At 47.3% G+C, this 24283-nt stretch overlaps 1 protein-coding gene across 12 annotated transcripts in view; it reads left to right on the top strand.

The window, feature by feature from the left end:
* Positions 1-24283, top strand: part of EHBP1 (EH domain binding protein 1) — a 186912-nt gene that overhangs the window by 146812 nt on the left and 15817 nt on the right. The window lies entirely within an intron of this gene.

The following is a 24283-nucleotide window of genomic DNA, read 5'->3' as shown; positions in this document are numbered from 1 at the left end:
CTGTTGTTGGAAACTTGAAGCCTGGCTGTAAACTCAACTAACGGATTTTGAAAGCAGATGCAAAGCTGGTGCCAGGTTTGGGAGTGCAGATGAATAGAGTAAGGTGAAATACAGATTTCTTCTGCAGGAAAAAAAAAAAGGAGCAACTTTAGTGAAAGTTCAGGAGGAATGGAGCAAAACTGGAAGTGGGGAGATTCAGACTGGATGTTAGAAATTCTTGCCCATGAGGGTGGTGAGAGACTGGCACAGGTTGCCCAGGGAGGTGGTGGAAGCCTCCTGCCTGGAGGTGTTTCAGGCCAGGCTGGCTGTGGCTGTGAGCAACCTGCTGTGGTGTGAGGTGTCCCTGCCCATGGCAGGTTGGTTGGGATAGGATGCTCCTTGAGGTCCCTTCCAACCCTGACAATTCTCTATCCTAAGAGAGCTTTGCTGCATGCACCCAGGTACTCGGATGGGGTTTCAAATGTGTTTGCTTTCTCCTCTGCTTGGGTGCTTTAACTTTTTAAAATGTTTTTACAAAGGCATGGGACTCAGCACCTCTCTTTGCAGCCTGGGTGAATGCTTGTTGAGTAGGATTTCTGCCTGTTGTGGACTTTTGAAGTACTTTTTTTATCAGGTGCATTACATGGCCTTTAGTCACCAAGCTGGAGCAGAGGCGTGCACGCTGCTCTGTGCTGCGCGCTGAGTGCGTGTGTGAAGCAGGAGAGCCAGGGCTGTGCTTCACAGGTCTGCCCTGAACTCAGAACACCACCTCTAGAGACACACACAGTCACCAGCAGGGCACCTGGGGGTGTGTAAAACTCCTCTAGCCACCTGACTGTCTGATTCCTGCGGTTTCAAAAGGGATTTTTTTCCCATCTCTTTATGTGATTTTGTTTTCATGTCTTGCATCCTGCAGTATGGCAGAAGTTGCTCTCTGCTCTTCGTGTCTCATGCTCACGATGAGATGACGTTGCCTTGAATGATCCTGCATAAAATGGAGCCTCCAGAGAGGCTTATCCAGCGTAGCTGTGAGGGTTGTGGCAAGAATGCCAATGAGTGCCCCTCTCTTGCCTTCCTGGGTGTGAGGGAACAAGTGGTGCAGCCCTCACTACAAAAAAAGTTACTTTTCTCTTCTGGAGTGTACCCTGAGCACTCAGGATTGAACTGAAAACAAACCATTTGGCAGGCCCTTGATAACATAAATCCTGTTTGTGTTTCCAGCTTAAAAACAGCATTTTTGAGGAAGACATGTGACAAGTGGGGTTGTATGTAAATACAGATAGCTCTTGTAGCCTTGAAAGCAAGGATTCTCCAGCCTAGAATCATACAATCCTAGAGTGGCTTAGGTTGGAAGGGACATCAAAGATCATCTACTCCAACACAGGGATACCTCTCAACTAGACTCATCCGATCAAGGCCTCATCCAAGGGATGATCATACGCAGGGAGGAGACATCCACAACCTCCCTGGGCAGCCTGTTCCAGAGTCTCACCACTCTCCTACTGAAGAACTTCCTCAGCTCCAGTCTAAGCCTGCTCTGCCTCAGCTTCAAACCATTCCCTCTTGTCCTGTCTCTAGACATGCTCAGGAAAAGTCCCTCTGCAGCCTTCCTGCAGGATCCCATCAGCTATTGCAAGGCAGCTCTAAGATCCCCCCAGAGTCTTCTCTTCTCCAGGCTGAACATCCCCAGCTCCCTCAGCCTGTCCTCACAGCAGAGCTGCTCCAGCCCTTGAATCATCTTTGCGGCCTCCTCTGGCCTCTCTCTGGCAGCTCTGCGTCCTCCTTCTGCTGGGGACAGCAGAACTGGAGGCAGGATTGGAGGTGGTTCACGTCTGAAGAGAGAGCCTGTCTGGTGTGCCACCTCCTCTGCCCAGTAATGTCCCATTTGTCCTCACACAACACCCCTGTGGCAGCATCTGACAGGGAGAAGTAGTATTAGTAGAGTTTGGGTTTGATTTGGTTTTGTTAATGCGGTATGGTAGGGGAAAAAAAATCTGAACATCTCTTTTTTGCTCTGCCTTTAACACTTGTGTTGGCTCTGTGTCTGTTGGGATGCTCCTCATCTGCCTGGCTTTCCTGCAGGATCTTCTCCTGCCTGCTCTCTCTCCCTCTATGGAACCTACTGCAGTTGTGTCAGAGGATCTGCTGTATCTCCTCTCTTTGTCAGGGTGGCACTTGGTTCTCTTCCCTACCTCTCTGCAGTGAATAGTTCCTGATACAGACAGCTTGTGCCTCCACCTGAGTCACAGCTTCTTTCATAAGAGTCTGAGCTCCTTCCTCACCAGTGTTTGACTTCCTGAGAGAGTCAGCACCACAGGACCTGCCAGCTTGCCACAGACCACCGAGTGCTCTATAAAGCCAAGTTTGAAGGAAGAAAGTAACCACAGCCTGATGCTAGAAAAGCCCTGAAGGGTTCTTGATGGTGAACATGGGGTTTTGCAAATACTCCTGTAGGTGCTGAGACAACCCAGAAAGGTGAGAAAAGTGAAATGCTGCCAGCTCTCAGAGGTGTGCTGGGAAGTCTTTTGGCAGTTGGGTTTTCTGCAAGGGCAGGCTTTAGGAACCAGGAGGCAGCATGAACAAGTGTAGCCGAAAGATCCTGAAAGGATGGAGGAGAACCACAAAGGAATTTGGTTTATAATGAATGTCCTCTTTAAGTACATCTTGGGTTTGTGCTGCTCAGGGTGGTACTGCTGGAGAGCCTCAGGCAAGTCGCAGCCTTTGGTGCCCCTGTTCCTCAACAGCTCCATCAAGGTGCTGTATTTGTACAGCTCTGTGGGGAGCACTGAATTGTCCAGGGAGCACCTGCAGGGTGTCTGTCCCCACTTTTTGTACTGGGGTCTCCAGCTTTGTTGCCATGTGTGCCACACAAGGTAAATGAAACAACTGGGAGGCTCATATCATGACTCAATGGTTGCCTTAAAATTGAATCTGTGTGCTCTGCATAGTCTGCTCATCCCCTTTGTGTCTGCTGGGCACTGGACCACCTTCTCCTTCTCCTGTGTGCTTGGCTCTGTTCTTTATTAGACTTCTACTTGGAAGAAAGCTCCAGCTCTCTCTTCTTTCTCATCCTTCTCCAGCATAAAACTGAGGGTGGTTCATTGTTTTTTCCAGTGGGGAGACTCTCTGCCACCTGGATCCTCTGAGTTTGAGAGCCATTTTTGTTGCTCAGGCTGCAGCTTGAATATCTACTCTTGACTACATTGATTTCACAGGGAAAGACTTGGTGTCCTGCTCCCATGTATCAACACATCTCTACAACTGCCTGAAAGGAGGTTGGGGTGAGGTGTGGTCAGTCTCTTCTCCGTTGTAACAAGTGATAGGAGGAGAGGAAATGGCCTCAAGTTGCACCAGGGGAGGTTCAGGTTGGAGCTTAGAAGAAACTTCTTGAGTGAAAAAGTTCTCAAAGACTAGCACAGGCTGGAGGTGGTGGAGTCTCCATCCCTGGATGTGTTTGAAAAATGTGTAGAGAAGACACTTTGAGACATGGTTTAGAGTGCATGGTGGTGTTGGGTTGACAATTGACTTGATTATCTCAGAGGCCTTTTCCAACCTTAATGACTCTGTGAAAACAGAGGCTGGTGGCAGGACCAGAGAGACATGGAAACTAACCCCTGGACAATGCAGTCTTTGGGAAATGCTGACAGATTCATAGCTTTGACTGAAAGGGAAGCAGCTAAATGTATGGGCAGCGCATGGTCTTGGTTAGATTCCACCTCGTGCCACCAGCTGGCTTCATTAGACACTCCACCTACTATTTCTGGCACTTAAAATTGCAAAGAAACATTTGAAAATACCACCCTGGCTTTACTAGGGCAACAGTGGCTGTGGGTACCTGCAAGGCCTGGGTCTTGGAGGTTCTCTATGCCTCCGTCCCTTTCTGACATAGACCAGGAGGAGAGGAGTCATAGAACTGAAGAATAGTAGGGGTTGGAAGGGACCTCTGGAGATTATCGAGTCCAACCCCTCTGACAAAGTAGGGCCACTCAAAGAAGGTCACACAGAACCACATCCAGGTGGGTTGGAAAGTCTCCAGAGAAGAAGACTCCACAGCCTCTCTGGGCAGCCTGCTCCAGGTCTCCAGCACCCTCACACCAAAGACATTTCTCTTCATGTTGAGGTGGAACCTCCCATGGCCCAGCCTGTACCTGTTGTTCCTTGTCCTATCACCTTCATCTTGACACCCACCCCTCAAATATTTATAAAGGTAGATCAGGTCTCAACAAGAGTCCCCAACACGATGCTCTCTAATCCAGCCCCTAGGATGCAACCTTGGTTTCAGAGGGATCCCTTCCAGTGCTGCCCTTGCATCTTCTGCCCTCCATTAGGAAAAGGGCTCTAGTGGAAACAGGGCTGTAGGAAGACAGCCCAAGCCCTTGTCTGCACATGTGGTACCATTGTCTGGGCCTATGGGACAGCTTTTTGGCTGGGGACACCAAGCCCCTGGCTCTTGTCTAAAGGGGAGCTGGGATCTTCAAAAGTTGTCAGCTGGGCAAAGAGTTTGGAACTGGCTGAAGCTTTGCATTCCCAGCACCAGCTGCTCATGATCTGAGTGGAGATACTTAATCACAGAATCACAGAATTGTTTGGGTTGGAAAAGCTCTCCAAGATCATCCGGTACAACCATCCACCCAACACCACCATGGCCCCAAGTGCCATGGCCACACATTTCTTGAACACCTCCAGGGATGGTGGCTCCACCACCTCCCTCAGCAGCCTGTTCCCATCCCTGACCACTCCTGCAGCAAAGACATTTTTCTTCATCTCCAACCTAACCCTCCCCTGGCACAATTTCAGGCCATTTCCTATCACCTGATACTAGGGAGAGGAGACTAACCCCCACCTGGCTCCAGCCTCCTCTCAGGGAGCTGTAGAGAGCAAGATGTGTGTGGGGTTGGTGCTTCCCATGTGAATGGGGACAGTCAGACTGTTGTCAATATCCAGTAGTTTCTGTCGCTGGTGGCATAACCCCAGGCCTGGGTCTCGGCTTAGAAAATGCCAAGGTGATCTCACCTCGTCCTGGTGTAATGTAGGTGTGTGGAGCAAATGTGGTGCAGAGGAGGAGGAAGGAGTTGTATGGCCGAGTCTAAAAATCATCTAACCTAATATCATTGATTTCCCTTCTCCCCCGTTCCAGTGGCCTGACATTAAGCGGTGACAGGGCTGGGATTATCTTGCCCTCCTTCAGGATTGCGCTTAGCCATGTTGCGCCTAACCCGTTATGGATAAAATAGTTTTGTCTCTGCTGCTGACAGTGTCTGTTCTCCAGGGGAGAGTCTTCTGTCCTTGTGTTTTCAGATGTCTATCATCTTGATAGCCAAATGCCAATTAAAATGCAGCATTATCACATAATGCAATTAAGAGGAAAACAAAACAAAGCAAAGCAGCCTCGTTCGCACATCTCCAAATCTAAATTTGGCTCCTTTTTTGCCCACTCTTTCTCCACTAATTGCAAAAACAACTAAAACTGTTGAGGGGGGGTTGGGGTGGGGGGCGGGAAATCTCCCTCCATAAAATGCAGCTCTTGGATATTTTGTTATCTGACCAGAGGGTTCGAAGGGGTTGCTAACGGTTTTCGTTCCGATTCGCTGCGAGCTCCCCAACTTTCCACGTTAGTGTCGCGCATCCAAGATCTCCTGCGCCCCTCACCAGGTGGATGTCAGCACGTTTGTGGCACCCTTCTAAGGCTTAATGAAATAAAGCAACCCAAGCCTCTGCTGCTGCCGACTGACCGCAGCCGGGGAACGTAATTGAATTAGCAGCGGCGCTAAAATAAACGCAGACAAAATAAATACAGACAAGGAGAGGGGGCGGCGGCGGGGGGAGGGAAGGAGGAAAAAAAGCCCTGCTGAAAGCTTCTGTAATGTTTTATATTAATAGGCATGCAGAATTCTTCACTTTTTTTTTCCCTTCCTCTGGTTTTTTTTTTTTTTTCCCTCTCATTCCGTTGTCCCTAGATGAATTCAAAGTAATTGGGGTGGTTAATTTTATTTACACAGAGCCGTTCACAGCGCATTAAATAATAGAGATAATTGAACAAGAATTGTCAAGTGTGTACTGATATCAGACATATTACAGAAGGGAATGTGCATAAAACTTCATTTCTATGCAGCCATTGTTTATGGTAATTAAGTACACAGATTTATCCCTTGGTTGCCTTCCAAGCTTATGGCAACTGCTATTGTTGTGCTCCATTAATATGTAATCAGGAAATAGTTTAATTTTCTAATCTGCAGTTGGAGAATTCACTTTCTAACAACTCTTAATTACTGCATTGCCCTAATGATGCTCATGGTTAGGAAAACTGAACCAATAAACTCCGTGGAAGAAGCCAGAGGGGATTATACTTCCAGAGGTGGTGCTTACTTAATAAACTTGTTATGCCTTCACCAGAGGGAGCTCAGTGTCCTTCAAAAGCAACTAATTTTATATTTCAGAGTTGTGAGTACCCACGGCGCGAAGAGTTAACGCGGGGCGTGCGGCGAGGGTGGCTGGAAATTGGATTCACTAGAGAACCAGATAAGCGATCCTATCGCCGGCTGGGTGTTTTTCCTGCTCCCTCGTAATTGTGCAGTTTAATTGCAGGGGAAATAATGCAGGTGGTTTAATCCATTGTTTTAAAGTGTCCTCGTGGGGTTATTTTTGTCGAGTTTGTTTTCTGTCATTAGCCACGTTCAGCTGAAGGCGGTATCGCAGCATCTCGTGCGGGCAGATAAGCTCCCTGTGTTGACAGCTATCTTCTGTTTGCTGCTTTCAGGGCGCATCTTAAACACTAAAGGTGGTGTGTGGGGTGGGGTTAACTCCGTTCTCCACTGGCCCATCATTCACCTTGATGGTGAGTTCCGCGCTGCTGCTTTTACCCGGTTCACATCTCACGGCAGCACTGAAGTCGTTTGGGGTTTGTGGTGCTGCTCTAAGGTGAAAATCGAGCGGTTGGGATCCTGCAGTCAATCTGTGCTGACCCTGCCAGGAAGCCTCTGGTCCTCTATGTGAGAAGATCCCAAAAAAAAGGAGAGTTAAAGTCTGCTGAGATTTACCACCCTCAGTAGGATCTGATACGCCTTGCTGGTTCTCCAGGGTGCTGATAGTCTGAATGAGAAGATCCGAAACAGGGCAATTAAAGCCTGCTGAGATTTACCACTGCTGTAGCATTGGACACAACTTGGTGGTTCCCCTGGGTACAGATGGTCTAAATGAGAGGATCCCAAGAAGGGGAGTTAAAGTCTGCTGAGATTTACCACCCTTGTAGGGTCTGATATGCCTTGGTGGTTCTCCAGGATGCTGATAGTCTGAATGAGAAGATCCAAAACAGGGGAGTTAACATCTGCTGAGATTTACCACCCCTGTAGGATCTGATGCACCTTGGTGGTTCTCCTGGGTGCACGTGCTCCTGTGGGGTGGATCTTGATGAGCTCTGCCTTTTTAATGGCGGTTACTGCAGCCTGAGAGTCTTCTGCACATTTTTCTTTGGGGTTTGGGGTGCGGGGTTGGGGTTTTTTGCCCAGCTCATACCCAATCCCAACAGGGCAGGTGCTGAAGATGGGGCAGCATCGCCATCTCCCAGCCGCCGCTTCACCCCTCCATCTCCAGCGCCTAAGCTTCCTCCTCAATAGGACTAATTACACTGTGAAGCAAGGCACAAACATTGGGGACACTGTAAACACATATGTTGTGTCACTGCAAATTAACTCTTACCAATCGAAGCAGCAGCAGAGGCTTTGTTGCCACATGTGAAAGGCAAGGCACATGTATTAATTAGTGAGCGTTTTGCACGGCTTTGAAGATAGAAGGGATTGAGGTTTGGTAAAAGGGAAACATTTGAATTTATTAACAGAAAAGGGTTGAGCTTAAAAAAAAAAGAAAAGTACCAGCAGAAGAAGATGTTTTGAGTGGATGATTTAGTCTCTTGGAACAGACTGGAATTTTCACTTCTCATCCTTAACTCTCATTTGTGTTCGGTCCTTTTTGCTATCACGTTTCTTCTCGCTGTCCTTTAGCATCTTGCTACCATCGGCACAGTTTGCTAACACTTGGGTCCTGGGCAACAGGGGTTTCCTTTCAAAGACAGAAAATGCTATGGGCACATTCAAACAAACATGTTAGAGGGGTGTCTGGGTTGGGCACGCCAGTGTCGGACACACACGCGTGCCGTGCTCTATTTTACCAGCAGTCCAGGGCGCGTGCACGACAGCGCCTTGCAGCCCCCGAGTGTGTTTTTAATTAAAGCATACAAGTTGTCAAACACTGGAGAGTCAGCAATGCTGGGGGTTTCTGCTTGTCTGGCAGGATTCTGTTTGAGGCATAAAATGCAGTTTCTTCCTATCAGAGCACATCTACAGGCAAGAGGGGGGACAAAAGGCACCGGGCTGTTAGGTAGCTGGGAGCCTGAGCTGCCAGTGTCCTTTCCTCTATCTCCCTCCTTATCTTCAGCGTAGTCACCAGCTGTGGTGAGCCTGTGCCTTACAGCTATATTATCCAGAAGGCAGGTCTAGAAGTTATTTTCATCCTCTTGGGCAGCAGCAGTGTCTGGCTGGTTCTTTGGACAGCTTGGGGGCTGGCTGACTGACACCATTGTTAACCAGGCTGGTGGCTGTGAAACTGTTTCTTGGAACCGTCGCGGGGTCAAGTTGCCAGTAAAGTGTCTAGGTTGCTTTGTGGGGTTTGGGTTGTTGGTTTTGTTGGTGGGTTTTTTCCCCTTTTCCTCACCTATTTGAAAGGTGGAGAGTGCACTCACTGTCAGGTTGGCAGAGTAAGTCTCCTTGCCTATTGCTCACGATTATAATGCAGTAGGGTGACTTGTTTGGGGTATTCCTATGTCTTCTGTGTTGCCTCCAAGGATAGGTCATTGACTGATTAGTGACCTCTTTGCATAATTTCCCCTTGTGAACTCAGTCAAGAGTGAATTTTCCTACCTATGCTGTTGCATGACAATCTGCATAGAAAGACAAAAAGAACTTCTAGCAGAACAAGCTGTTGTGGCCAGAAATGAAGTGTGCATTCACGGGGCTGAAAATGGAAGCAAAGAGAGAAATGTGAACACGTCCTCAGGACGTGGGGTTTTTCCCCCTGGAGATGAGATTCTCCCTGCTGCTGGGGTCACTCTGGCGTTCTGGGGCCACTCATTCACAACTGCACTCACCAAAAATGGCTTTTGGAATTTTATTAACCTGGGAGAGATGTGTTTGCCTGTTAGAAATCTAGAGATGGCATTCGAAAGCCGTGCCAAACCAGAGCAAAATCCACGTTCTGGGGTGACTCAGAAATGCAGCTGCAACCTGGGCAGTTCATGTGCAGCAAGGGCCAAATCCTGAGGTGGCAGAAGCGGCTTGAAACAAATGAAATGATCTCAGGTTTAGAGTGGAGGGAGATCTAATCTCCCCCTCCATTCATAAGCACAGCTCCTAAGCCCAAGTGCATGGGGACACTTGCAGGCAGCAGGCTTTTGTGCTAACTGGGGAAGTACGGGGCTGAACAGATCTCCAGTGTCAGCTCTTTCGCAGCTGCTCTTGGCTTGCCTTCCAGCGAATGAGTTACACCTGTCGGGGCAGGTTTCTCTCAGGGAATGGGTGTGCTGCAGCAGGGCTGCGCGGCCGGACCCCGCGCAGCTCACTGGGGTCAGCCCCAGTGCCTGTGCCCCCCTGGTTCCGCTGCACCCGCCACATCTCACCTTTGTGTGTCGGGATATGATTTCTATTAGAAGTCACACTGCTCATCATCACCCTAGTTTGACTAAAGATTTAAGCTGAGCTACGTGAGCAGCATAGAATAACATTTCTTGCTCAGAAACACAAACAGCTAGCCAGGCTCTAAGTATATTATCAGGCAAGTTCTTTCAGAAACGTATTGCTAAAGAAGCTTAACATTAATTATTGTAACTTTGGGAAGATTACATCCACACTAGCCTTGTAAGAAGCAGCATACACTTCTTGACCTCCAATGCTAGAGCTTTAAGACACAAGAATGGCATTTTCCCAACTTTAATGGGATAACCAGTATTAATCTTTCAGCAGTAAGGGAAGAAAAAGTGTTTAGAGTATAATACCCTTCTGAGCTCTGATAGAGGTTGCTGTTGTGTGTGCCGCAATCATAATTCATTTGTTTCTCCCCCTCTCATTTTGGTTTTGTTTTCTTAATTATTTAAGGAGAAAATGCTACTAGATTTTTTTTTTTTTCTTAATTATTACTTTTTTGTAAACCCAATTTCCATATTGGCTTCTGGCCCCAGCCCTTCTTTCTGTTTTGATGCCAACTTTTTTTATGTGGTCTCTGTCTTTTATGAAATTTCTTGCCAGCAGTATCTGTGAGAGCTCTGCAAAGGAAAGCACAAGAAGCTGCAGTTGCCAAGCTGCAGCCCTTCCAGCACTGATGGATTTCCTTCACTTTCAGTTGAATCCGTGGAGTAGAGAGGAAAAAGATGCAGAGTGTGAACGGGAGCTGAGATTCCCCTGCCCTAGCTGGGCTGCTTGGGGAACACCACGTTGACGGGCAGAGCTGGGGTCGGTCCTTTGCCTTCCAGAAGCAGGGAGGAAAAGCTGGGTGTTTCTGAAGGCACCCTTAGGTAAAATCTTTACTTGCCTCGTGGAGCTGGGGTCAGTCCTTTGCCTTCCAGAAGCAGGGAAGGAAAAGTTGGGAGTTTCTGAAGGCAGCCTCAAGGAAAACGAGGCCGGCGCGCGGAAAGCTGTCGCGATCCGCTCCCAAATCAAGGAAATGCAGCAGGATTTCAAGCACATCTCTATTTACATAGTTCAGCACACAAGATTGCTGGATTATGATTAATTTTAATAGCTACATTAAAAAAAAAGAAGAAAAAAAAAAAAGGGGGGGGGGAAGAAAAAAAAAATACATCTAACATCGCTCTTAATTAGAATAATCTCTAAAGCCAGTTAAATGTTTCAGAAGACAAACAGTTTAATTAGCTAACCTACAGAGGCTCCCCTCCCCCCCAATGTGCAGTAGTCTTAGGCTTGGTGTTAGCCTTTCAAGCAGCCTTAAACAATCGGATGAAAAGGGATTTTAGGAAGATTAGAGGAGGGGATGCTTTAGACGTTGTCCGTTAATCATGAGATACGCACCATCTACAAAGTTTCACAAAGAAATGGGAATTGCAATAAAAATTTACTTTGGTTATCTAGTTAGCATGAATTACAAGCTGGAACAGCCAGTGATAAGGGTGTTTAAGAAATGTATTCTTTTAATTGTCGATCCCAGCAAAAAAAAAAATACATGCTGGGGTGTAGTAGCAAGTGATACACCAGATTAACATTCTGAAAGGGACAATGCTTTTTCTTCCCAGAAACCAGGCTTTTGTTGAACTGTCCCAGGGTGCCACTAGATTTATTTCAGTTTTAGTATTATTTTTGTTGTTGTTGTTGTTGTTGTTGTTGAGGGATTCCAACTAAAACTTCAAATAGAATTGTTAGAGTTGGATCTTCATTTTCCCTCCTACCCATCTTCAAAGAACGCTTGAGAAAGATCCCTGGTAGTTCGGCGTTGGTTTCTTTTTTTTGCCTTCTTTTTGCCTTTTTTGCTTGTTTGTTTTTAACTGAATAAATGTTTCTTCGGGGACTTTGTGCTTCTTTTCTTTTCTGATTGTTGTCAGGTAACAACTTTTGGGGCTTTTGAGGCTAAATAATTTATACCTCACCCCCTTCGCTTCTGTGTTTTCTGCTTCACCTTCATTTAAAATTAGAGCTTTTTTTTTTTCCCCTTCTATTTTGGATCTAGAAATGTCTGCTGAGAAGGGAACAAATACTTAGAAAGCTTTGCTCTGAACCACCTAAACAAACCCTCATCTGTTACTTTTCCTGGAAGGTTTGTCCTCCTCCTTTTTATTCCTAAAGCCAGCAAATGTCTATTTCTCACCGAAATTAGTTGCAGCAGCAGCTGAGGCATCATCCAGATGCCCCTGCCCTAGATGGAGGTGATCTTATTTTAAATACATCTCCATGCTCCTATCTACACACCCTGGGGGAACTGTTTACCTGTCCTGAGAGGCAAAGGCCAGCTCTTAAAGAGGAGACACTGACCCTTATCTATCCTTTAACATGAACAAAGAATTCCGGAGTGTTGCCTTTACTCTTTCCGCTCAAGTCCCCTGAATTTGTGACAAACAGATTCATGGTGCAGGGAGCCCCTTGGGAAAATGCAAATGTCAGCAAATCACCTCTCTTAGCATGGGGGCTGGCAGGCTGAAGTCAAATGTCATACCTGCCATGCTGTCGTGCTCAGAAAGGTGCATGCATTGGGGCACCCCTTTGTTTTTCCACTGGAGAGTGAGGTGAAAAGACTCAAGACAAAAGAGAGAAGGAGGAGAGATAAAAAGAAGGAGAGAAAGAGAGAAAGAGGAAGAGAGAAAGAAGGAAAGAAAGAAAGAAAGAGAAAGAAAGAAAAGAAAGGAAGGAAGAGAGGAAGAGGGAAGGCAGTAAAGGAAGACAGGAAGGAAGGCAGGAAGGAAGGAAGGAAGAAAAGGGAAAAAAGCAATTCTGGATATCTACAAGTTGGCTGATGTGACCCTGTGCCACCTACCAGCGTGCTGGCTGTGACCCAGTGATGTGATACTCCAAGAAGCTGAAAGAGGAGGGCTGTCTCTGCTTTCTTTTGACCTCCCAAGGCAGCTGCTTGGTAGAGACCAAATGGCATGGAAGAAGAATATCTGCCTGACACCTGCTTTCTCCAAACCGCCTGCCACAGTGCCAGTCTGCCCACCAGGCTCCCTTGGGAGGCAAGCCCATGCCTGGCTTCCCCTCCTCTCCATGGAATACCAGGACACGATAGTTAAGATAGTTTCCTCTTCTTCAAAACATCATTAGGATTGGAAGGGGAAAAAAAAAAAGAATCTCTTGCTTGCACATTTTGCATAAATACATGGTAAGTTATCAATTGATGTTCAAATAGCTTAATTGAGTTTGAGGAGGGGAAAGGTCATTTAATTGGTCTATTGAAATGTTAACAGAAACAGATATGGCAAGGAATAGACCTTAATGGCTGCAGTGTGGCACTGATGTCTGCATTCACTTGCAAAATTGTTAATTAGGGCACTTTGGTAGTTCATTTGCTTTTGTATTGATGTGCTTAGTCCAAGGAGAGAAAAATGGGTTTGTGTATGGTATTTCCAGGGGGCAGCAGGGGCTTGCCATACAGGCAGGAATGAGGAAAATAAAGTGCAGATCAGAGCTGGGTTGTGATTTGTGCCAGCACCTTCCTTAGCGTGCTTCCAGTTAAGCAAGCCATCTTTCTAGTGCCTGGGGTATTTTTGTGGGTGATTAAGTTTGAGGTGTTTGGTTTCATTTTCCTAGTCTTTGTAGTATTGGACTTGATAAATGCTATCTTTTTATATATATATATATATTTGTGTGTATAAAACTTTTTAAACTAGATGAAACGGGCTGCAAAGCAGAGCAAGGAATTAGAGCTCAGTGTTGGCTGAGCCCCTGGAAGAAGGGGTTGTCTCCCTATGTGCATACCAAGATTCAGTTGGTATTGCTGGCCTACAAGTCATCAGGGCCAGTGAAATGATAAAACTAGTCCTTAATCTGTACTTGAGGTGCGTGGTGCCTCTCTTGCAGCACAGAATCCTTCGGGGCATTGGCATTTGGTAGGTGGGAATGGCAAAACCGCACCCAGCATCCAGCAGCATTTGTTGGGAGGGGGCATTGCAAGGACTAATCCTGGTGCTGTTTCCTAATGGACTTGCTGTATGCAAAGCTTGATCTTTGAGTTGGCTGCCAGGCTGCTGGACGGGGTGGAGTGTGTAGTAATACCCTGGGTGCTTCTAAACAGAGACAAAAAATACCACCAGTGAAAAACCAAGGAGCTACAAACCATCGCTTTTCCAACAGGGATCTTGTCATCCTGCTGGAGCAGGAGCAGGCTGGGAGAAGAGATGGCATTTTGCAGCAAATAAAGTGCTAATCTTACCAGCTCCTAACTGAAAAGGACTTTTTCCCCACCACCACCTCTTTCTCTATATTGTAATTTCCTGTTTGGGTGCTGCCTCTGCCAGTGGCTTCAGCAGCAGGGGCTGAGCTCCCGGCGTTCCTGTGGCAATGGTTGACATCAGCTTCATCTACTCCTCTGTATTTGTGAAAGTGCTTTGGGTGATGATCACAAATACGTGCAGCACAGCTATCTAGTGCTGCTGGTTTAATCCCAGGCCCAGAAAGTTTCATTGTGGCCCTATGCAAATGTATTTACATAGGAATGGGGGCTTGGGTCCTTTAAAGGAGGCAACAAAGTTGGAAGACTGAGGCCAACAAATAAATGAAAGTTTCTCTAAATCCATTGGATAATAGAGGCAGTGTTAAGGCTAACCACAGTGTTGAACTAAACAGAGGGATTACTCCTGGGTTTTGCATCAGTTGTTTTCTGCCGGGTGGCCTCACTTGTCAAAAAAAAAAAAAAGAGAGAGAGAGAGGGAAAAAAAAAAAAAAAAAAAAGGGGGGGGGGGGGAAGGAGGAAAAAAAAAAAGGGAAAAAAAAAGACAAAAAAAAAGGAAGAAAAAAAAAAGAAAGGAAAAAAAAATGTAAGGGGCGCACATTCACATGGCGCACTGAGAAAAGAGGGATGCTTAATTCCATCAAAGCCCAGAAATCAGCCATTAATTTATTCTAACCTCCAATTGTTGGTCATTTGTGAAACATCTGGCCTTCAAGTCATAGGGACCTAAACACAAGTACAATGTGAGCTCCTCTGCAGATGGGAGCCGGGCGTCGCGGGGGAGCCTGGGCTGGGGCGCGCGGCCTCGGCGTGGGCACGGCGGAGGCCTCCGCCGCCACTTAATGTCGGGGACTTGGAAACGTATTAAACTGGGAATCCTTCAGTTAATTTACTCTCAAAATTAGATTATTGTTCATTTGCATCTTGGAAAAGTTCTGCCATTCAAAAGAGTCTCTTTCTTCATGGTGAGTTAACAGTTAGATATTTAGCAATCTTGCAGCTTGCTAGTCAGAAGGAGTTTCTAATGAAGTTGAAATTCGAGATAGAAAATGTATAAAAGCTTTCAGGAAAGACATACCCTATTTTCCATATGGCTAAGTAATTGTTATGATATTTGTTTTAAAGCTGGACTTAGACACTCCTGACTGCCCTCTAATTTGATATGGCTGGGCCCCGGCGATTCTTCTGGAGGAAACTTTCGCAGTAGAATGCAGTGAAGGAGATAAATAATTTTGCAGCTATAAGCACGTTGCAAAGTATAGGGAGGAAAAAAAAACCCCTAGCTCGCTCGCCGTTGCTGTCGTGTGGATAACAGTCTCCAGGTTATTTTGTGCCTCTGCTGGGAGCTGGAACCTGAGCGAAAAGGAACCGACTGATTAAAAGCAGATTGGAAATACAAGTGGCATCTCGGAGCTGGCAGAATCCTGCCTTTTGTTAAGCTTAAAATAATGCCTGCTCTTTAATTCTCAGAGGCAAGGGCTGGGGGCAGGGGGGTGGTTTCAGTGGGGTTTAATTCTGTTCTTCGTGTATGGCTTAAACGTTGCAGCATCTCCCGCGATGAGGTTTGGTGCCTTTCACGTGGGCCATAGAGAGAAGTCAGATTTGAAGTGTGATGGTAAAATTCAGTCCACGTGATTATGGGGGGAAGCTCAGGGTTTTCTGCCTTCGAGCACTCACCTGCTTGAACTTTTATTGGGTTGTTTTTAAAGCCCAGCCTTCCCTCTGTGGCCTGGCCCTTTGCTTTTCTCTGTCAGCAGAGGCTGACTGCAGCTCTAAGGCTGTTCTGGCTCTAAGGCTGTTCTGATGGTAATGATAATGATGCTGTCCAAGTGCATGACAAAAAGACAGAATTTTGAAGGTTTTTGTATTAAAGCAGCCCTTTTCTCTTAATATTTGTTTATCCTTCCCCCCCTTGCTAAGTAAATAAATCTTTAATCCCCACTCCATTGTAAAATTTACTGTATCCAAATCCAGACCATTGTAGCTCCTTTCAAGCCGGGTTTAGTCCCTTCTTCCTAAAGGGATGTCTGACACACTGTAACATTAAAAAAATCCAAAGAGTAAGTGAGGAGTGACTTAACACATCTGAATTCTCAGCCTTTCCTTCTCCCTGCCACAGCTAGCGTGGCCAGAATCGAAGGCACGTGGCCGTGGAGCCCGTGGGAGCTCACGTGTCGGGCTGCGCACCTACGCCTGCGCACCTACGAGCGACCCACCGACACAAGATGTGAAAAAAAAAAACCCCTCACGTTTCAACTTGGTTAAAGCCCTCATTTCCCCAAGCACTGATGTCCAAAGTACTGGTAGGATAGTGGAGATGAGAGGGGAGGGTGAAGAAAAAAGAAGGGGGGGGGGGGGAAAAAAATCTCTCTTTAAACAGCTTGTGAAATGTAATGTTTGAAATGGGTCTTTGAGAACCTTGCAGATTATGGCTTGCGTCGTGACTCTCTCCAGCTCTCTGGGAAATGAGCTGTTGACATTCTTTTGGGTCATCATCCGAGATAGGAGGGCAACCACAAGGATTTAGCAGATAAATTCCTCCAAAAAGACCTTTATCCATTTCACTGCAACTTGGCAACGTTCGTGCCGAACAGCGGCATTCATGTAGCCCTTTCGGCCCTTCAAAGTGAGCCTTGTATGTAAAAAAAAATGTATAGAATAATAATAATAATAATAATAAATGGCCAGAGTAATAACTTCTTTAGGGCTTCTAAGAGGTAATTTGTTATTTACATAATTCTGGAGCATAAAACTCATCTTTCATTCAAGAGGCTCTGAAACGGAGTTGGGGATATTACACAGCAGAAGAGTCTCTTTTGAATTCTAATCAGCCAGATCTGTCTCCAATTCATTGCCAGTTTATTGTAAACAGTGGAATTTAAATTAATTTCTCCTTATCTTGTCTTTTGAAGGAAACAAGCAGCACAGTTAAAAGATTTTCTTTTTAAGTGCAGCTTGGAGTTGTTGGGGTGGTTTTTTTCATTCAACTTTCTAAAGCAGGTGTTGGGCAGGGCTGGGTTTTGACAGCCGGCCGATGATTTGTGCATTAGCATAGGTGATTATAAAAGAAATAGAGTGAAAACCAAGAATGAAAAGGGGGGGGGGGGAGAGAGAAAGGGAAAAAAGGGAACGTTAAAAAAGAGGGGAAGGGGAAGGGGGGAGAAAAAGAGGGAGGAAAAGGGAAGAAAAAGGGAAAAAAGGGAAAATTTAAAAAAGGGGGGGGAAGAGGAAGAGGGAAAAGAAGGGGAAAAGGGGGAAAAGGTGAGAAAAGGAGATTGGGGGGAAGTAAAACATAGGGGAAAAGGGAGAAGAAAGCGGGGGGGAAGGAAAAAAAGAGGGGGGAAAAGGAGGGAAAAGGGGGGAAGAAAAAGGGGGAAAAGTGAAAAAGGGGGAAGAAAAGGGGGAAAAAAGGAAAAAAGGAGGGGAAAGGAAGAAAAGGGGGGAAAAAATGGGGGGGGGGGGGGGGGAAGGCCCACAACAATAAAAACAAAAAACTTTTTGACTTGAACTCGAATGATACTATATAGGCTGAATGTGCAAGGCAAGGTTCCCACAATGCACTGTGCAAACCTAGGCTAACAACCACCCCGCTGGGTTGAAAACCTCCAAAAAGAGGGAAAAAAACCCCCAAGACAAAAGCGGAATGAAATGGAAAGCTTACCACCGGTAGCTTTCAAAACCGACAAACTAGGCAAACTATACATCTCCACCACTCCAATTTTGTCAGAATGCTAATGAGCTTGCTCTGATCTTTACTCGGCTTCCCGTGTTTTCTACATCTTCAAGGACCACATGGCGCTAGCAAAATAAAGACAACTAAATGAGAATTTCGAATGCTTTTTGTGTCAGGGCCCCGGTGCCTTTCAGTTGACGCGCTCGGTGAATATTCTCAACTTAAAAGCATACAACAGGGGGCTGGGGGATGAACTTTTTAGCTGGTGGGGTTGGGGGGGGGGGGGTAAGGAAATTTGGACAAAAGTGAATGAGTGTGATGGAGGGAAATATGAGAAAAATTTCTGATTAATTTCCACTCTATAATATCAATGACACCTCCAGCCCCCTCTCCTTGCTCCTTGAACAAGAGATGCTGATAAAAGATGAATGCTGCCAGTGTTGTCCGCCCGCGAATGTTTAGTGGGTTTTTAATAGCGGCGTTCGACATGAAAGGCACCAGGAAGTACTCTGCATTAGCAGTTGAGATCACTAGTTAATAGGATGATGTCTTTTAGCTTTTGTCACAAGATTATTAGAAAGGATGGGTCTCTGTTCTCATCCCGGCATACTTTGGAGTGCTTGTTGAGCACAAGTGCTAAAATACAGGTCCCTGGCCGCCATCGCTTCGCGCGCCGACTGAAAGCCCCTTTTAATGCACCACCTTTTACTTGCCTTTTTTGCCTTTTTACTTATTCTTCTTCTTCTTTTTTTTTCCTTTTTTAATGTACCAGGTGATTTGTGTCATTGATCTCTTATCTGCCCCCTTTAGCTGTATTAATCACTTGGAGTGGGCTGCTTCTCAATGGGGGCTTGATGTTGTCTGCGTGTATTACAGATTTCCCCGTCCAAAATAAATCCCTTCTGCGCCCCGCACCTTCGCGAACCTGATCATCAGGCTGTGTTTTAGCAGGCTGCATTACGCCATCCTGAATGCTTCTGGCTGGAGTCGTCCAGTCTGCAAGAAAATTTTGCTCTGGAGGAGGGGAGGGGTGCGCTTGGAGGAGGCATCCTGCTCCCCAAGCCAAGGTTGGTCTTTGGAAAACAATTGAAGTCACAATTCTCGGTGGAATTCTCACAAGCAAACGGCCGTTCCGTAGCCGCTCGCGTCAGAGCATGGGGAGGAAAATGATGAGTGCTCAGTTTTGCTTGAGAGGTGAACTCCATTTCATAATTGGGCTTGTCACTGTCTTCAGGCGTGAGAAACATCGGTGCACATGCAGCAGGAGAAAGCTGTAGCTACACAGGGTCTCCTCCTGTTTTCCTACCAGACGTAAATCAGAAGGAGCTGGTGGCACCAAGGGTTGTGGAGCAGTTTGCCAGCCTTGCTTTCCTGTGCTCACTGTCGTTTTGCTTAGCTCGGCGTGGTTGCTCTGAGATGATGTGCAGACTTGCCAGCCCATGAGATGGTAGGGAGTCATCCAACCGTGCTGAGAAAGACAAAGATGCGGGCACCAGAGCACCGCAAGAGGAAGGATGGGGTAACCACAGCAGGAAACTTGGGAGTGCTGCTGACAACAGCATCTTGGCCATTCACCTTTCTACAGTTGGCACAGAAAGTGAGCAAGAGCGTCTCAAAACCTGCTGCAGAGGTGAATGGCACTTGCGTGTCACTGGTTTGGGTTTTTGCTGGTGCCAGTTTGTGAGCCCCCCTAGTGCTTAGGGGGCTGGAAAGATGCTCCTGGCAGCAGTTTGTGTTGGACAGAAGAAAAGGGTTCTGCCAGGGACACGGGAGCTGGTGATTGTGATTGTAACACTCACAGAAGTGCGCTTTTCTGGAAGCAAAACAAGGTTCTCAACCACTTGCTGAGATGCTTCTCTATTCCAGTGTTCAGGATCAGAAACTTGCTGCCAGAGTAATGCTATGGGGAGTTTTGGCAGCTACCAAAGCCTTGAGTGAAGGAAGGGCAATGGAGGTGTGTTGCCACGTTGTGGAGGTGTGCTGGGTTTGTAGTTGCCAGAATTGGACACTTTCTGAGGGACAGAGAACTTCTCAAGATCTTGAGGCTTGTCAAGAGACTTGTCTTCTCAGTTTCCCTTCTGTCACGTTACCTCCTCAGTCTCTTGCTGACAAGCTCCTTCCTTTCCCTTCTCCATCTCCTCACATAATCAGCTCCTGTGAAGCAACTTGCTTTTGGGAAAGGAAGACCATCCTTCTGGTCGTATTTCTCCAAATACCCAGCATTTCTGCAGCTGAGGAGCTCTCTCAGAATGAAAGCACCATAACAAACCCCAGCATTCACAGGTCTGACTCTAATTCACCACATCTCTTCACCCATAAATCTGCACACTGGTAGGCAGAAGGAGGAGACCTTTCCAAGCCAGCTGTGGGCAGCATCCATGCTTAGCCTTCCCCAGGCCAAGTCCATTAAGTCATTATAGCAGCTCATCAGCAGCAATGACTGTATTTGGATTTGTCCTTCTAGACAGAGTAACCATGGGCTGGAAGGACTGAGCTGTGAGTTTGCCTCCTGTCCATGCACTTCCCCAGCTTGTAGCTTCCTCATTGCCTCAGAAGAACCTGGCAGCCAAGGGCTTGGAGCCAGCTTGGAAAAGAGAGCCTGAGCGCAGTGCTGCCCACCCAGCAGGAGGCTGCTCTGGCAGAGCCCTGGGCTCTCCAATAAACTTGCAGCCCTTCCAAAGGCCTTGCAAGACCAAACAGACACTTGCATCTTTTAAGTGATTCCCATCTTTCTTTGCAGTACTGTGGTTCAAGTGCTCTTTCATGTGGTAGGCACGGTCTGTGGCTTCATGCCTGGAAGCTAGCTCTCTCCACAGTCAGAGCCTGCCTGGAAAGAGAAAGCAGGAGGAAGGCACTTTGGTCACCCTGGGGCTCCCAGTACCACAATGCCACTGCAGTCTGCAGCAAGCCCTGCTGTTCTTCCCCATGAGGGTGGTGAGACTCTAGCACAGGTTGCCCAGGGAGGGGGTGGAAGCCTCCTGCCTGGAGGTTTTTCAGGCCAGGCTGGATGTGGCTGTGAGCAACCTGCTGCAGTGTGAGGTGTCCCTGCCCATGGTAGGGTGGTTGGGACTGGCTGATCCTTGAGGTCTCTTCCAACCCTGACAGTTCTATGATTCTATAGTCCAACAACATTAAGATCATCTGGCCTTTCACTTCAGGATCTTGCCCAGCTGTCACTGCCAAGGAAATGGGCAGCTGTTCTAAGGAGTAGTTATGAGCCCTAGAGAAAAAGCATCCAGCTCTACTTTGTCCACCCACAAGTGGAGTAGTTCATCTGCCAGACCATCAGCCCCTTCTGGTTGGATTTCCAAGTGTGGGCTACATTTTTCTTCCATAGGTTCAAAGGTTTTAGTGTAGCAGTTAGTGGTGCATTGTTTCCTGTGCTGCAAGGAAAGGCCTGGTGTGTGCTTTTCCCAGGCCCATGCTTCACCTGAAGCTGTGCTACGTGAGAGACTTTGGGTACAAAGAATAGCAGAGGGTGAGAAAGGACAAGCATTGGCCCTGCCTGGGTTTGTGTCCATTGCCCTTTGTCCTATCTGTGGACCACCCCAAAAAGAGTCCAGAGCCATCCTCATGACCCTTTGAAAGCATCACTTTCTTAGAAGAGCCTCTCCAGACGTTTCGGTTGAATGTCACCTTTTGTTGTCTGAATTTGGGGCCACAAACTCTTGTGTTTTCCTGGTCTGGAGCCATCATCTTTCTCAAGCCCAAGCCTTCCCTTTCTGTTGCTTCCCTGGTCTCTGCCGGGGGCTGCTGCATCAGGTCATCCCGTGGAGAAAATCAGCAATCCTTCAGGCAATCCTTCTGTGGACGTTTGGGTCCTGTGATCGTGCCAGGCTGCCAAGTGTGCCAGCCTCAGCTGTTTATCTCCCTGTGAGTCAGCCCCGCTCCAGGTAGAATAAATCCTCGCACGTGCCGAAATGTGGTCAGGACCTTGACCTTCTGTTTACACAGCTTTCACCGCTCTCTGTAGCCTCTCTGATTTATGATGCTTCCCAAAGCAAAATGACAAGTTTCCTGCTTGATGGGAAGCTAATTTGATGTGTACTTGAGATAAAGGCATTCCCTTGGTGGCAGCTGCCTTTCCTGGAGGGTTGCAGGACTTTGGGGGCTGGAATGGAATCAGACAATGCCCTGCAACGTCGCTCTGCCTGGCAGATTCTTGGCAGTCGTTACCCACCCTTATGAGACTCCATTGTGTGGACATCAACGTCTCCATCTCGGACTACTCTGAGACAGCAAGGTTGTGGCTAGGAATGTGCCTTTCTAATGTTCCTTAGGCATTTTCCCATCCAGTGGAGACTCAGAAAGTTATGCTGGGGACTTGATTAGCTAGCTAGCTCCTCTGGAGTGTCATCTAAACAATGGTCCCATCTCATTTGTCTCCTGGTGGCTATTCTTGATAATTTTCAGTCATCTCTAATAGCCAAGGACATCCTCACTCAGGCAAAGGAAGAAGCGTTCTTCTCCCAGGTAACAAGTGACAGGAGGAGAGGAAATGGCCTCAAGATACACCAGGGGAGGTTTAGGTTGGATATGAGAAGATACTTCTCAACTACACAAATAAGCTCCCCGGGGAGGTGGTTGAATCTCCATCCCTGGAGGTGCTGAAAAGATGAAGAGATGTGGTGCAGAGGGACATGGTTTAACACCAGCCACGGTCGAGTTAGAGAACGGTTGGACTTGATGATCTTGAAGGTCTTTGCCAACCAAAATGGCTCTATAATCCTAAGGAAGCTGGGCATGGTAATCTGAAATGGGAGGCCTGAAGCTCAATGTGGAGCAGCCTGTCCATTTTTGTTGTGGGATGTCTTCTGCAGGCTCCATTTTGACACTGAGAACTTTGAAGTATGGCTTGAAAGCAGGCAGGGGCCATTTACACACTAACCTGCCCCCAGGATCCAGTTCATCTAACCTCTAAAACTTAAAGGTTAGCTCATAACCTAGAGCAGGATTCAGTTCCCACCTCCTGTGGGGGGTTTGTTGTTTATTTGTTCAAATATTTAGGGCTACAGCTCTGCCTTTCCTTATTCCACGTTCAACTTACTTTTCATTCCTGCTGAGCTCTTGGTTTCAACGTCACCTTGTGGCAACAAGTTCTGCTGGTAAATGATGGGAACGGGTAGCCCAGGCCAATGGTGTCCTGGGTTGCCTCAAAAGTGTAGGTAGCAGGTTAAGAGAGGGGATTCTGTCCTCTGCTCTGCTCTGGTGAGACCTCAGCTGCAGTGTTGTGTCCAGCTCTGAAAGGACATTGCCCTAATGGAGTGGGTCCAGAGAAGGCCACCAAGATGATCAGGGTCTGGAGCATCTCACATATGAGGACAGGCTGGGAGAGTTGGGGCTGTTCAGCCTGGAGAAGAGAAGGCTTCAGGATGACCTTAGAGCAGTCTTCCAGTACTTAAAGGGGCTGCAGGAAGGCTGGGGAGGAACTGTTCAGAAGGGTCTGTGGTGACAGAATGAGGGGCAATGGTTTGAAACTGGAGCAGGGCAGATTTAGGTTGGGCATCAAGAGGAAGTTCTTCACAGTGAGAGCGGTGAAACACTGGAACAGGTTGCCCAGGGCTGTAGTTGAGGCCCCATCCCTGGGGACATTGAAGGTCAGACTTGCTGTGTCCCTATGTAGCCTGCTCTAGATGGAAGTGTCCCTGCTGGGTGCAGGGGGCTTGGACAAGATGCCCTTGGAGGCTCCCTTCCAAGCCAGTGAGTGCATTCTGTGACTCTCGGATGGTTCTTTCTCTGGGTTTTCAAGGCACCGCCTCCAACTTCAGCCAATTTCCCCAGGTTCTTTGGAGACAAGACGAGGCACATCAGAGCACTGTTCTTTATTTGCTCTGCATGTCCTCCCTCGGGTAAAGAAGCCAAGCTGTCCGCTCGCTCCTCACCGCAGAGACTCGTAACAACCTGTCCCCCACGGCGGCAGCGCAGCCCGGGCTGCCCTGCGCCCGCAGCAGGCAAAGAAAGGCAGCGGGGCGCCTTTGCAAGAGGCCTCGCTCCATACCTTTGTGGAGTTCACTGGCGTTTGGGCAGCTCTTGGTGGTCATCTAGCTTCTATCAACTGACAGACACCCCAGAAAGGGGAGGAGCAGAGCCAGAGCTGGCCGGTTTCTGTCGTCCTTCACCCCGCTCTACTTCCCAGGCTCTGGCATTCTCCTCCTGGCCTCTTCACCCAAGTGTGTTGAGTGAAGGAAGCCACTTTCTGTTCTGTTGTAAACCTGTGTGTCAACATCAGCCAAGGGGTGAAGAATGGGCTCTGCCTTAAGGAGGTTGTTTTCCATGTAGTTCCATGGAGGTAAATGAGGAGTCAGGAGGAGGTTTCTGCGTTTCACTGTGGCACACACACAGCGCACAGGCAGCAGATCACCGCTGCAGATGGCGTCTGGCACAGGCCCTGCCTCGCTTGGGGTTGCCGATAGGGACCCTGGGTTGTTTCTCTTCCACAGGTTGTAATTGTTTTGGGGTGTTTGGGGTTTTTTTTTGGCACAAGAGCTAAACAAATTTACATTTAAGGAATTTTTTTTTTGCTTTTTCATTTAATTGATTTTTTTTTAATTAATCTATTGGATTATCTTGACAGATTTACAGCCGTGTAAAGTGTGGAGGAGTTCCTGTGTTCATCCATTTACACTGTAAACTAATCTTGCCCCTGCATGTTCCTGCTTTTTTTTTTTCCCCCCCTTCCTTTTGAGTTGTATTCAT

The sequence above is a fragment of the Dryobates pubescens genome, chromosome 39 (assembly GCF_014839835.1).
Source record: "Dryobates pubescens isolate bDryPub1 chromosome 39, bDryPub1.pri, whole genome shotgun sequence".
NCBI classification, from domain to species: domain Eukaryota; kingdom Metazoa; phylum Chordata; class Aves; order Piciformes; family Picidae; genus Dryobates; species Dryobates pubescens.
This window is presented reverse-complemented; position numbering and strand designations above follow the sequence as displayed.